This window comes from Zingiber officinale, chromosome 2B (genome assembly GCF_018446385.1).
Source record: "Zingiber officinale cultivar Zhangliang chromosome 2B, Zo_v1.1, whole genome shotgun sequence".
Lineage (NCBI taxonomy): Eukaryota > Viridiplantae > Streptophyta > Magnoliopsida > Zingiberales > Zingiberaceae > Zingiber > Zingiber officinale.
In genome coordinates, this window is record NC_055989.1 from 93154542 (window position 1) to 93164357 (window position 9816).

General features: G+C 37.3%; 1 pseudogene; it reads right to left on the minus strand.

The window, feature by feature from the left end:
- Nucleotides 1-2028: 2028 nt before the first annotated feature.
- On the minus strand, nucleotides 2029-9508 carry LOC122046392 (annotated as a pseudogene).
- Between the last annotated feature and the right edge of the window lie 308 nt (nucleotides 9509-9816).

Below are 9816 nucleotides of genomic sequence, written 5' to 3' on the forward strand. Positions count from 1 at the left end.
GTGTTTCTCATGATGAATATATGAATTAATAGATGCAAGCAAATCAAATTTACATTGCAAATAAAAATGCATATGCCCTATGGAAAACAAATTTTGGGTATTCATGCAAACAAGATTTACAAGTAAGAGGTAAAGTGGTTGATCCTGTCCGAACACTGAGTCGATGGACGCTGGGGACATGGCGCTCTCCGCTGTCTTCTGCTGACGGTGTGGACCTCCGACGAACCTGCAAAGAAGCCGAGTCGAGAGGGGTTTCCCGGCGACGACCCTCCAACGCTCAAGTTAGGCAGCGAAGAAGAAGAGGAGCATAATAACACTACTGTGGCTACAGTAATGAGAAATGTCTCTCTCTGTCGAAGTCTGGGGGTCCTTATATAGGACCTCGGGGAGGCACGGGCACGCTTCTCGATGCGTGCGCGCTTCCCCAAACATACATAGAATGGGTGTGTCAGAAAAGCATGTCTGACGTCATTCCGCAATCGTCCGAGCATATCTCTGACGTGACAGTGGAAACTTCCACCGTACGATACTCTATCCGGTCCGGCCGACAACCATACTGTTTGTCGGCGGCAAGTGTCTCGAGGATGATGTTACCAGCTGTCCCTTTTATCCTTTTGTGTCGTTCGTCTATTCACAGGCCGGGCGGGCCGGCCGCTCGGCGCTCCTGGCATCCAGGAATGTGGGTGTATTGGACCGAGCGGGAAGACCCCCGGTCATGTGCTCGGATGAGATTGCGCCACATTGATCTGTGACCTAGCTGAGCGGCCTGTCCGCTCGGCACATAAGCTCTTTTACCTTTAAGCGTAGGAAACTCGACTCATGGTCGAGTTGTCTTTCGTTCGGCCTGGAAGATCTCCGGCCAGCCGGTCGGATGACCTGTCCGCTCGGTAGGACCTTAGGGTCGTCCCTCTTGACCTTTGACCTCCACGCGTCGTTGATCCTCGCCGGTGCGGGTCCCCCATCCTTACCACCGGATCAGTGGTCAATTTCATTTAAAGATTTACAAAGTTTTTTTTTTACCATTTTTGCACTAGACCTTTTCTATGTGCATTCACGCACTAAATAGTCAAATTCAGCTAAGTTATTTTGATATGGTTAATAAAAAATTTAAGTTAGATTCATATCATGTTTACTGTTGAATACTTCTTCAGTAGCCATGAATGATCTTAGTGTGGTTTACATCCCGAGGAAATGGTTGTATGGGTGTGTGCCCATTGTTTGATGGAAGCAAGGCCAACATCCCAGTGTGCCCAAGAAAGCCATGAGGAGGAAACACATCGTCAAGATTCTTAAAGTCTTTGCTCTCGCCGGAGACTTGTTGTATTGGCAAGATGAAAGTTCAGTGGGGAGCAATGAAGGTAAATCTACCACTCTATTCGTCATTTCAACTGAAACAATATATAAAAGAGCAAGAATTTATATGATAGATTCATACTGTCACCAACATCAGAAGTGAATCAAGCAAGAACAAGCATATGGTTCAGGCAGTAAGGTGGAAGAAGAGACTAGGGCAACTCCTTCAACTGAGGGAATTGAGTCAGGCAAAATGCAACATCATCTCAAATTTAGGTTCAGGCAGTAAGGTGGGGGATCCAGGGGAGGTCAGGTGTTTAAAGAGTTAAAAAAAAAAAAATGGAAAAGGCTTCTTTTAATCTGTAAATTACAAATTAGTGAAATCCTAAGGTTTTAAGGGAGGTGAAACTGCTACGAGTCTATATTTTGTTATTTTATGCAGTTTAACTCTTTGTATGCATCTCTGTACACGGTTTAAGAAACACAAAACCTGCATGGTCCAACATGCAAGATCTTTGAGATTAGAGAAGCTGTTGCTGTTCTTAATTATAGCGAGGTCGCTGACACAAGCCACGATTCAGAGAGGGAAAAGTGTAGACCTGTGAGAAGATATCGTCTAGTAAATTGAAGTATTTTGAGAAATAGTTACATTCTGATGTGGCATCGTCGTGTCGTCGATGATAGACTCTACTCTGGCAGTCTTAGTGGCCAAACATTGTTGGAATGCACCAAAGATAACTGTAATGCATCAAATGCAACTTTTTTTTTTTGCTACAGGAAGAACATGGAAATCAGCTTACATCACGGTTATCATGTCCAATATGGCGCACAGCGGCCAAAGTAACTGATGGGCTGGTAATTATATCGATACACTATTGTTTCCAACAACTGATTTATATTTTTATGAATGTCACAACAACCTTCACTTATGAGTGATTTTCATGTGCGTGTAGCATAGTTAAATTGAAGCTATTTCTCTAACTCCATGATATGTTCCAATTCATAGGGCCTTCCCTTGCTCCCTGGCCACAGAAGTCGAGAGGATGGAGAGACTACGGTTCAAAAATGTCAGAGCAGATCCACAATCCAAAATTATTTTGGTGATTGAGGATGGTTCTTTGGGTCGTCGATACAGATCCAATAGACATAGCCGCATATGACTCCCGAACACTTCTCAAGTTTTCCCAAAAACTGCAATGCACGATGTAAGACATGTTACACAGTATGCAAATAATTGTTCCAATTCAAGAACTACATTATCATTTGTCTGATGTTAGGACAAATATTTTCAGGAAGCTTAAGGTTTGAACATATTCAGTAAGAAGACAACTGAACATGTATGATGACACTTGCGCTGTTAGATACTCACAAAAGAAGAAAAGGAATAAAAGATAACATAGTACTTGTGTCCCTGTTAGACAAATTAATTTTCAACTGTAATGAATAAAAAAGAGTTTAAGACACTCTCCAAGCTACCGTAGGGATAAAGACGGCCTCCTAAAAAATTATGGCATAAAACCTTTATATCTAGAGACAAAATACTAATAGGTAGGATTTCTCCTAAAGATTAATATTTTCTTACTCAAATTATGCCTTCCTTTTTTCCTATTTTTCCAACTATGGAATCTCTGATTTATTTTGCATATTTATTTTCTGAGTATCAGTATGAAGTTTGCATCTCTGAGAGGATGAGTACATAATGGACTCAGGAAAATGACACTTCTTTGGAAAAATGATTGTGTAAAGTGGATCAACTAACAATTTTTGGAAAACTCAAAACCCACATACTAAGTATACCTTTAGAAGTGTATCATAAGCCTCCAACAGACGATTAGAAGCGGGACCAAACCCATGTAATTGTGGCACTTCCATCATGTGAGTCCATGGGCGAATTTCCTGTAATACATTAGGCAAAATAAATTAAGAAACATGAGAAGAAACTGACATGGGGGCATGTAAATCTCATGGACATGTCCAAGAAACCAAGCAATAAGCGGTCTGAATTTCAGCAGGTTTTCCTCAATCATCAAATTTGTTTAAATGGACTTCTGATATATGAATGCCCTTTCGTTCTTCAAGCTATACATACTTAAAAACAAAAATAATTGAAGAGAAGTTAAAGCAGCATATTACCTTTGTATAAATCAAATTGAAAGACTTCACAGTTTCAAGAAAAGACTCCAAATGTGACCTCAGCTTTAGCTCTACCTCCGTATAGTCTTCATTAGGATTGTAATCATACTGGTTAACACCACCAATAACAAACTTTAGCATACACTAACAAAGAGATAAAACCAGATAGGATTAGGTTCCTTTTAGATGAATCACTAATGGAAATATGGTTGATAATCCAAGAAAACAATCACCAGTGCATTACTTCGAAGTTTAGGTTCAATAGGATCTGAGTGAAGTTAAATGGAAATTGCAGAAATTTTGCTTGTATAACTACTTGTTTCACTTCCTCCAGAAGACTTGATTGTAGAGAGAACAGATTCAAGTACCTTAGATGCTAATTTCTGAACCATCTGCTGCAGATTTAAGAGTTTATTTGAATGTTCACTAAGCTTTAGTTCCAGTTCAGATATATCAGGCCTGAAAAAGAGGCACTTCTTATTCATTACTAGAACTCATAAAATTAAAAATATGAGTTCAGGGGGAAAAATATGTGCTACAGGGGGGGAAAATTTAATCTGTAATGGACAATGGACTAGGATATCTACTTGAGATGTTAGTAACTAATTAGAATAGTGCAGCACACAAGGCTGTTAACCAGACTAGATGTTTCAAAGCCCACTTTTTTATGACCCAAAAGACAGCCAGAAGTTTTGTATTATGAGCATATCTTCTGGGCTTACATTTATATATGCTCATCTGAATATTTCAATAATACATGAGAAAAAACCAAGAGCTTGAATGAATATACAAAAACATGTTACATACATAGCAATCCACATTAGTATGTGAAATATTTAAAAGTTAAATATTTACAGCACAGTTCTCTGTATATCCTATTACATACCTAAACAAGAACAGACAAAATGAAACAAACTGTTTGGGATATGCTCGTAGTTTAATATACTCATTTGTTTTGCTTATAAACATGCTACTGACAGTTCTGTACTCTAGTATTATGGATTCAGATCAAAATCTTATATTGCTTACAAGGGGTAGACAGACTGAATCTGTACATCTGCTGGAAAAAGTTTCAACTCTTCTGCAAATATTTGAGCTTGTTTTTCTGCAATTGAATCTACTAACTGTACATCCTTAGCTAATTGTTCATCAACACTGCCAAAAAAAGACAAATCTATTAGTGTTCAGAATTTGTAAGGTCTAGTTTGTTTGCATGTTGTGTTCCTATTCCTTGAGGATGAAACAGAAAATAGATGAACCATTATGAAGACTGAAATTTTGAGAACACTAAGGTACTATACTGCTGACCTCCATTCAGGATTATCAGTATATTGGCTTGCTTCAACAAGATCTACAATCAGATGAAGCATTTCAACACGTTCCTCATAGCTACCTTTTCCCTGAAACAAAGCAAAGTAGCATGGTCTCAATGCAACCAGATGAAACAATAAATCCCCAAACACTTCTGGCAAAACCACTATAGAAGTTCAACATTTTCACTCTCATTAACAAAAGATTAGATTAATATTAAGCACGTCAAAATTCCATAGATCTACCATCCTAGACAGATCCATGGACTTTTCTGGCTTACTACCAACAAACAAGTGGACACTGCCAGAAGTTATAGAAAATGTTTGAGGACAATGACACAGAAATCCTAGCCATTTTGATGCCTATAAACGAAGGAGGATAAGAAGTGGACAAAACAAGCAGGCACAATAGGTGGCAGCCATAGGAGAGGCCGAGAGGAGGAATCAAAGGAAGTGGAGGAGAGTGAGAAACAGTTGCATTCACTACAATTCTACTTTCTGTCATCTTTCACTGTAATTACAAGTTTTTTCATCTACTACCACATAGGAGATGAGGAAAGTTGAGTAGATTCATACTTCTCCAATTCGCATTATCACTCTTTACTGCTCAAGGAATAAGGATGTTATTGAAGAACAAAATAAATATCACTTGAATCAATACCTTGCCTGAATCATTACATAGTTGATTTTTTTTTTTCCTTTTTCTTTTTTTTTTTAAATAATGTAACTAACTCAAATTTGGAGCTCATCATATTTTATTTAATTGTACAAATGCTAACATTTTCTTTAATAGCTCAAAAGAAGAAAGGAATTATAAAGAAAGTGATGTTTTTTCTAAGGGCCTAATTTCCATTCCTAAGCTACAAAATAGCCATAATTAAAAATTAAAAATCTCATCAATGAATATAAGTAAATAGGAATATGAGCATATACAACACCATAATAATAGCCTGACGGAATAGGTATCTATCATACACCCATCCTATGGAGACATTATCCTCATCAACTATTAAAATTTTGAAATTGCATTAAGTTCCCATTTGTTGATAGAGCAACTATGTCCCATACAAAAGGTAGATTTTAGAAAGAAAAAACTAGTAGGAAGTATATGCAAAGGGGTCCTGTTAAAAGGAATAACTCTATGAAGGAAATCATGTTACTGTCATTATAGTGAAACTGTTCCAAGAAGTAAATTAGCCACCATGTAATTAACATACTATGTGAGAGTGTGAGACCTAAATCAACATGAAAAAAAAATTTCTATGTCATGTAGTTAAATTGATGATAGGTTGAAAGCATTAGTATTCTTCATGTCAATTGAGCCAGGAGCATCATACATGGTAACTTATGTGAGCATGTAAGTCAGAAAGTGTATACAAAACTAGATGTAAACAGGAAAGAAATTTTTTTGCCTGATGATAATGACACTTCTTATTTGCATGCTGCTAACAGTTTTTGTCAGCTAACATATCAAAGCGACTTTGATTGCTAAATGGTGTATTCACTCACTTGTATTGCTTCAATGTCAACTGAGCATGTAATGCCCAAAAAATTTGCTATCTCCGCTAAGTTTGCAAAATTAAAAAAAAAAAACAATTTTCTGATTCACTGAAAAGGACAATGCATGCACCAAAAGAAGACATGAAAACAGGACAGACACATTATTTGCAATTAAAGCAGCATATTACTTGCAAAATTAGTTATGATATATTAAAGTTGTTATATCTTGAATATAAATGAACATCGTTAGATAACATATTATAAACAAATAGAAAATGTTTCTATGCAGCTTTATATATTCTAAATAGCAATCTTTATCATCAATCTTTATCATCAAACATGTCATCAAGATGAACTTAGCATAATGATAAAGTTGTTGCCGTGTAACTTGGAGGTCAGGTTCAAATCTTGGAAACAATCTCTTGCAAAGTAGGATATGGTTGCATACAATAAACTCTCCCCTGGGATCTGCATTAGCAGGAGCTTCATGCACTGGACTACCCTTTATGTCATCAAAATGAAGCAATCAAATAACACCTAACCACTTTCAATTATTCTAGATCAAAACCAATTGCAAAGGGATATGGGAAACTGTCAAGAAACATATCCAAATGTTACTTGGGCAAAGAGAGTGGACATAGAGACATACAATAATATTGTATAATAACAAAGATAGTGAGATGAAAGGGAGACGTGGCAACGGTAAAGTTATTGTTGTGTGATCTTGTGGTCACGGCTTCGAGTCGTAGAAACAACCTCTTACAGTGTAGGATAAGAATGCACACCATATACCCAATATGATTTGACCCTTTACGGACCCTGCATTGACGGGGCTCCATGCACTGGTTGCCCTTATTAAAGGTAGTGAAATACTATGAAAATAAAAATAAAACATTATAATTAATATTTTGAATAATTTTATAATCTCAAACTTTTTCTTGATTCACATTCAGCTATTGAATTAAATGTCCAATCCTTGTGTTTGTAAGTCATTTGATATTGGAAAAGAAATAATAGCGCTAACTCAAAGGTAATGCTCCCTTAGGAACACAATATACTAATTGTTACTATTCAGATAATTATGCCTACTAGTGATGATCTTATCTAGTTTACAACATTTAATGGTCTTCCATTCTTTTACCTTGAATATCAAGTAAAGATGTCAGCTAGTCAACATATTGGTTGGTGAATACCAAGGGAAGAATACTTCAAATTGTCATTACATCCTAGCCACAATTTTTCCTAACTAATGTATACTGCCATTTGTTTTTTCCCTTTTCAAGGAAAAAAGGCATTATACTATATATTAGGTGTGTTTACATGACAAAGATATTAAGACAAGTATGATGGATGCTGGATAAGCTAGAGGGGGGAGATACCAAATATTCTTGCAAGTGACAATTAAGATTAGCAAGGATAATCCAAATACAATATGCAATTGAAATGAAATACACAAAAGCAAACACGCTAACATTTGGATTTAACATAGTTCAAAACTCTGATTCCTACTCCATGACCTATGACACATCAGCAAGTCACTCCCGAATACACTACCAGCTTGTCTCCTTCTCGGACTTCTTTTGAAGGCGGAGAAACCTCTTAGAAGTTATTTAAGTGATTATAATTGAAGCTCAAAGATGAGAAGGAAGAGTGCAGAATAAGGAGCAAATGATCAAAAGAATATCTCAAGGATGTTAGCATTTAAATGCTCCCCTCGGTCCTTTTATAGGCTTCATTTCTTCAACTTCTCTTTGTTACTGCTGCATTGATGTCAATTAGTCAAGTGGAATCCACCAATGGTAAATCGATGTACTATAGTTATTAGGTCAAAGATAAAAGACTCCCTTTACCTTTTTTGTTGTAGCATTAGTCGACTATCATTGTTCATTAGTCACTGATAAGAAATCAATTGTCTGTCCAATCAACTTAGCCACAAACAAAAACATTATATCCGTTGGCTAATTAGCTTGAGTCCGCTGCCTAGTTGACTCAACCACCATCAATCAACTAGAATAATTCATCAGTCAACACGTACATAGCCACTAAAAATCATTTTGTTCGCTAGCTGATCCAATTAGATTAAGTCTTGATCAAGTCTTGTACGACATTATACATATCAAATATAAATATGATATTAACTTGAACTCTTTGTCCAAACATCAAAACTCATGATGGATCTTGATTGCGAAGGGCATCATTGCACTAACAAAAAAACAATTATGCAGTTGATATGCAAATTCTTGTAATCACTTCACATGATATCATTGTTCATATTCTGAGTATGATAAAGAAAATAGACAAGTAGAAGAAGAGAGAAGAAAGACATGAAAAGTAAACTCTTTATGATAAATTAGTAAAAGCACTATTATACGATGGCTCCAAATGCTTTGATTTCACAATTGGCATATATGATCCTACGGGACCATGAATGTTTGTAGAGATTGTTAGGTTCCAGAAAATTATGCAAAGTTATGGGGAAAAAATGGATCAACTTGAAAGTAGGGGTTTCAATGCCTATAGACACTCATAACAACCATCAAAGGCAAAAAAAGGAATGAGGAGGACTTCATAAATTTCATAAAATAAATTGGATAAGTTAGATAAGAATAAGTCATCAACCAGCAGTCGACAGGAAACTCACGTTGAATTCGAGTATTTTCCTCATCACGGTCCATGCTATCTCCTTGCCAATTCTGCTGAGTAAACGGAGACTTGTCACCTAATAGCCTACCAAGAAAGAAAGAAAGAATCGAATCTGATGCCTACAAATATAGCATTCAGAATGAAAAAGGAGAGATTTCCAGGGAAAGAGAAGCAAAAGAAGAGAAAGATATTCAGACCCAAAATATAAGATAGATCAGGAACAATATCAACTTCAGGATTCTAGTACAGTAAAAAAAAAGGCGAAACCAAAGTCAGCATTGTTTCCAGAATTGAACATTAAACCTCCAACTCTTGTAAATCAAGCCAGACATTTGCTCAACACCAGATTCAGATCCCATAAAAGTAGGTGCACAGCAAACCAATAGAAGAAGGAGGACGCTAGGGTTCGAAATTTGCGTGAAGGGAGCAGAAGAAGATCTACGACGGGTACCTGAAGAAGAGCCATTCGAGCAGGGCGTATCGCTCGACGCCGGCGAAGAGGAGCGAATGGGACGGGGCGTTACATCAAGGGTAGTTTAGAAGCTCTAACTTCCTCTGGATCGCCTCCATCTGCCTCGACGCCATCTCGATAGAAACAACGGAACGAGACAAGAGGAAGGAAGCCTTTCCCTGAGCCTCCGGTCGAATTTACCCTGCCTCTTGGCGATAAAAACTAACACATTATTTTTTTTTCCAAAATATTTCTCCCAACAAAAAGCGCATCATATTTTCAAATTCCCAAGGCCCAAGGCCCAAAGCCCAAGGCCCCATAACCAAGGCTATAGTCTCCCAACAAATCCCTTCGAAGGATCAAACCCTCTAGGTCGTCTTCGGTCTTCCTTCGCTTGGTCCTGTGGAAACTGAGGTGCCCTGTGGAAACTGAGGTAAGTGGTATGTCGATCTTTCTTTTTGCATTTCTTATGATTTCTTCACACCA